Raw genomic sequence first — 6,000 nt, forward strand, 5'->3', positions numbered from 1 at the left:
GAATAGCTGCTCAATAGCATCAACACTATAAACACCACCACGAGCATCAGGACGTTTGGAGCAGAAATAGGATCCAGAATCCTCGTCCTGGAGGTTGTTCATGGTCAGCGTCACCGAGCTCTGCCCGTTGTCCCTGGAGATCGTGACCCGGCCCTTGACCGATGGTGCGTACCAGGTGCTGCCACTAGGGTTTATCTCTCCAATGTACTCCAGCTCCTGCCCGGGTCTCTGGCCTATCCAGAACAGGGTGACACTGCCGAAACTGAACCCAGACCCTCGGCAGAGGAGGTGCAGGGACACCCCGGGGGGCTGGAGGTCCCCCCCGCACTCCAGTAGGGTCACGTCCGCCCGGAGCCCTGCGGGACAAAGGGGAGATGGGGATGAGGCAAAAGCTCAACCTTTGACCTAAGTCCTGACCCTTGGCCCCAAATTGGGACCCATGGAGTTCATCACCCCCCTCCCAAGTGTGTCTCGATACTTTATCAAGCTTGACCCTCCCAGTTTGCGACCCTGAAACAATCAGGTTTCTCATCCCCATCTCCCCTTTCTCCCACAGGGCTCCGGGCGGCCGTGACCCTGCTGGAGTGCGGGGGGGACCTCCAGCCCCCCGGGGGTTCCTGACGTTGCTGTGCCGAGGGTCCGGGTTCAATTTCGGGGGTCACTCCATGCAATGGATACGCCAGAGACCCCAACAGGGGCTGCAATGGCTCGTGGGGATCCACAGCTCTGGGGGTTTCACCTACTACGCGCCGTCGGTGCATGGCCGGGTCAGGATCTCCAGGGACAACGGGCAGAGCTTAACAGCACTGACCATAATCGACCTGCAGGACGAGGATTCCGGATCCTATTTCTGTGCCAAAGCCGCTGGGGCTGATGGGGATGACCATGATGCCAATGCTATTGACTCCATCCCTATTGTTGTGTCCCCAGATGTCTCCATTCCCCAGACCCTCCCCCAAATCCCAGCGCTCGTCCCCACTCTCGGTGACTGAATTCGTGTCCCCAGCCCCGGCGCAGCGCTGAACTTTGGGGAAGAGTTTGAGGGAAGATCAATGTCCAAGGGTTGGGGTTTGGGGCCGGAGAGGGGAAAGGGAAATGGAGAAATGGTCACGGGCAGGGTCAGGGGCTGGGAGCTGGGGAAGGCTCTGGGGAATGGGGACAGGTGGGGGTGCAGTGATGGGGAAGGGGTCAATACAGCAGGCATTGTTATCACCAGCATAACCAGCAAAACCCACGGCACAGAAATAGGTGGCGGAATCCTCATCCTTGAGGTTGTTCATGGTCAGCGTCACCGAGCTCTGCCCGTTGTCCCTGGAGATCCTGAACCGACCTTTGACCGATGGTGCGTAGTAGATGTAGGAACCATCGCTGTAGATGCCTGCAAGCCAATCCAGCCCCTGCCCGGGTCTCTGGCGCACCCAGCTCAATGGGTAACTCCCAAAATTTAACCCGGACCCTCGGCAGAGGAGGCGCAGGGAGCCCCCGAGGGGCTGGAGGTCCCCCCCGCACTCCAGCAGGGTCACGGCTGCCCGGAGCCCTGCGGGACAAAGGGGAGATGGGGATGACAAACCTGATTGGGAAAGGGCCTTAAAGTGGGTGTGGCCAGCTGGAAAAAGGGCGTGACCCACCTGGGAGGAGGATGATGAACACCAAGGGTCCCAATTTGAGGCCAAGAGTCAGGATTTGGGTCAAGGGTTGAGCTTTGGCCTCATCCCCATTGGTGACTTCTTCCTGACCCTCACTGTTGGACACGTTTGGATCCCCCTATGCCCTAGAAAAGGGGCTGGTTTAGCCCATCTGACAGGAGAAGAGCTGTCGCTGGAACCCCTCACAGATCCCTCAATGAACCATGGCTGTGGATCCACCAGGACCTCTCCTTGTCCTCTCTGTCCATCTGGTTCTGCCCCAGCCAAAGGCGCCCCAGCGAGTGAGCAAAGAGCTGAGATCCTGAGAGCTGAGAATCCCTAACGAGTTGAAATCCTGAGAGGTGATAATCACTAAAGAGCTGAAATCGTGAGAGAGCTGATAATCAATAAAATAGCTGGAATCCTGACAGCTGAGAATCACTAAGGAGCTGAAGTCACTGAGCTTGCTGAGATGGTGGCATCTCTGAGCTGATTGGCTGGTCAGGCACTCTGTCGCACAGAGTTATCCTGATTGGCCAGCATGGCTCAGAGATCAGCCCAAATCTGATATCTGGGTCTTATCAGTGTTGGGACAAGGGGACAGGAGCAGGGTCAGGGCTTGGGGTTTGGGGGAAGGGCCTGGGGAATGGGGACAAGAGGGGAGCAAGGGCACAGGGACGGGGACAAAATGATAACCATCAGCATAAGCTCAATTATCACCATAAGCACGTTTGGCACAGAAATAAACGGCACAATCGTCGTCCTTGACGTTGTTCATGGTCAGCGTCATCAGACTCTGCCCGTTGTCCCTGGAGATCCTCACCCGGCCCCTGACTGATGGCGCATAGCCGGTGTAAGCACCATCATACCTGATCCCCGCGACCCACTCCAGCCCCTGCCCTGGCCTCTGTCGAGCCCATTCCATTTCAAAACTGCCGAAACTGAACCTGGACCCTCAGCAGAGGAGGCGCAGGGACCCCCCGGGGGGCTGGAGGTCCCCCCGGCACTCCAGCAGGGTCACGGCCGCCCGGAGCCCTGCGGGAAAATGGGGAGATGATGGAAATGAGAAACCTGATTGGTCAAGGGCCCATAAGTTGGTGTGGCCAGCTGGACAAAGGGGTGGAATCCACCTGGGAGGAGGATGATGAACTCTAAAGATCCCAGTTTGGGGCCAAGGGTCAGGATTTGGGTCAAGGGCTGAGCTCTGGCCTCATGCCCATCTTCCCTTTGTCCCTCAGGGCTCTGGGCGGCCGTGGACCGGCTGGAGTGCGGGAGGGACCTCCAGCCCCCCGGGGGCTCCCTGCGCCTCCTCTGCCGAGGGTCCGGGTTCAGTTTCGGCAGTGTTGCCCTGCAATGGGCACGCCAGAGACCCGGGCAGGGGCTGGAGTGGCTCGCAGCGATCCACAGCGGTGGCAACACCAAGTACGCGCCATCAGTCCAAGGCCAGGTCAGGATCTCCAGGGACACCGGGCTGAGCTCGGTGACGCTGACCATGAACAACCTCAAGGACGAGGATTCCGGATCCTATTTCTGCGTCCAATCTGCTGGTGATAATTGCAATTCTGGTGCTAATTATGAAGATGCCTGAGGTGGATCCATCCCCATCTCAGTGTCCCCTCCTGTCCTCAACCCCCAGGTCCTTCTCCCAAATCGCCGGCCCTTGACCGTTTGTCCAACGTCTGCCCCATTTCCACCCATGGTGACCAAAGACCCCAAACCCCGACTGGTTCTGCATAAAACCCAACTGAGTTGGTACGAAAATTTCCCCCCTGTCACCCCAAATCTCGACCCTTTGGGCACTTTTACAGGACGAGGGGGAGATCTGGGGCCAAGAGTTGAGTTTGGGGCCAGGCCCAGGGGAGGGTTTGGGGTCTAGGGGCAGCGTTCGGGCAAAGGGGGCAGGATTGGGACAAAGGGTCAGGGTGAAGGTTTGGGGCCAATGGTTGAGTCTTGGGGCAGAAACAGGCGAGGGTTTGGGGTCAGTGCTGACCATTAAAGCAAATAGGGACAATGGGTCAAGATCTGAGACAAGAGGTGAGGTTTGGGATGAAAATCGAAAATTTGGAGATCCAGTGATGGGACAGGAGCAAAATCTAGAAGTTTGATGCTATCAACAGCATTGTCACCATGATTAGCAATAGCCCAACAACCAGCACAAAAAGCCCTGGCACAGAAATAGGATCCGGAATCCTCGTCCTTGAGGTTGTTCATGGTCAGCATCACCGAGCTCTGCCCATTGTCCCTGGAGAGCCTGAACCGGCCCTTGATCAATGGTGCGTAGCCGATGTTTCCAGCAGTGTTGGTGATCCCCGCGAGCCACTCCAGAACCTGCCCGTGTCTCTGGCGGATCCAGCCCATCCCAAATTGGCCAAAATCGAACCCGGACCCTCGGCAGAGGAGGCGCAGGGACCCCTCGGGGGGCTGGAGGTGCCCCCCACACTCCAGCAGGGTCACGGCGGCCCGGAGCCCTGCGGGACAAAGGGGAGATGGGGATGAGTCCAAAGCTCAACCCTTCACCCAAATCCTGACTCTGGGCCCCAAACTGGGACCCTTGGAGATCATCATCCTCCTCCCAGCTGGGTCCCGCCCCTTTTTCCACCTGGCTAAGCCCACTCTGAGGCCCTGAACCAATCCGGTTTCTCATCCCCATCTCCCCTTTTGTCCTGCAGGGCTCTGGGCGGCCGTGACCCTGCTGGAGTGTGGGAGGGACCTCCAGCCCCCTGCGGGGTCCCTGACGTTGCTGTGCCGAGGGTCTGGGTTCGATTTTAGGGATTTTGGAATGTACTGGATCCGCCAGAGACCCGCGCAGGGTTATCAATACGTCACAGGGATCTACTACACCGGTGACAGCAGCTACTACGCACCATCGGTCAAGGGCCGGTTCAGGATCTCCAGGGACAACGGGCAGAGCTCAGTGACGCTGACCATGAAAAACCTCCAGGACGAGGATTCTGGATCCTGTTTCTGTGCCAAATCTGATGCTGGTTATGCTGATAATCCTGGACGTAGTGACGCTGCCATTCCCATCCCCATGTACCACCCTGTCCCCGTTCCCCAGACCCTTCCCCCAGACCCCCGGCCCACACCCAGCCCTTGACCATTGATCCCAACCTTGCTCTGCCTCGGCCCCAATTCTCACCCGCTGACCCCAAACCACAACTCCTGACCCCAAATCTCCACTCTGTACCTTAAACTTTGTATTAAAAAGGGCAATTTCAGACCAAGGGTCAAGATATGGGTAAACTTTGGGGCAAGAAGTGGAGAATTTGGGGAATAACCACTCCAGGGTGTGGACAGAGTCATGAATGGGGAAAAGTATTTGGGTTCTGGGGAAGGGTCTTGGATCTGGGAGCCGGTCAGGACAGGGCCACGGGGTCCGGACCAAAACCTTCAACACCAGCTCCAGTAACCCAATTGTAATAAGCAGATTTCCTGCAGAAATAGGATCTGGAATCCTCGTCCTTGAGGTTGTTCATGGTCAGCATCACCGAGCGCTGCCCATTGTCCCTGGAGATCATGACCGGGCCCTTGACCGATGGCGTGTAGCTGGTGCTGGAACCGTCTTTCTTGATCCCTCCAATGTATTCCAGCCCAGGCCTGGGTCTCTGGCGCACCCAGTACATGGTGAAACTCCCGAAACGGAACCCGGACCCTCGGGAAAGGAGGCGCAGGGACCTCCCGGGGGGCTGGAGGTCACCCCCGCACTCCAGCAGGGTCACGGGCGCCCGGAGCCCTGCGGGACAAAGGTGAGATGGGGATGAGGCGATGCAAATGTCAGGCAGAGGTGTCCAAATATTTAATGGGTGGATTCGGACTAATTGCACGGTTTAAGGCACTTTACCATTCAGGATCCCTCTGTTGGAGATTTGGGGACAAACAAAGGGAATTGGGGGAAAAACCAGTGAAGGTTTGGGAATGGGGGAGCGGCCCTGACCCTGCTGGAGTGCGGGGGGTACCTCCAGCCCCCCGGGGGGTCCCTGCGCCTCCTCTGCTGAGGGTCCGAGTTCAATATTGGGAGTTTTGGAATGTTCTAGACCCATCAGAGACCCAGGCAGGGACTGGAGTTGCTTGTGGGGATCAGCAGTGGTGGTTACACCGAGTACGCGGGTTCAGTCAAGGGCCGGTTCACGATCTCCAGGTTCAAGAGGCAGAGCTTAGTGACGCTTACCATGAACAACCTCAAGGACGAGGATTCCGGATCCTATTTCTGTGCCAAGGCTGCTGGTGCCAGTTGGGGTAATGATGTCTCTGCTCTTGGCCTCAACCCCTTGACTGGGTCCCCTCCTGCCCCCAGGCCCCAGGCCCTTCCCCCAAATCTCAGCCCTTGACCCCATTCTTGACCCTTTGCCCCAGATCTCCCCCATTTCCAACACCA

The sequence above is a fragment of the Melozone crissalis genome, unplaced genomic scaffold (assembly GCF_028551555.1).
Source record: "Melozone crissalis strain CALT ecotype California unplaced genomic scaffold, PUWL_Pcris_2 ptg000079l_1, whole genome shotgun sequence".
Taxonomy (NCBI): Eukaryota; Metazoa; Chordata; class Aves; order Passeriformes; family Passerellidae; genus Melozone; species Melozone crissalis.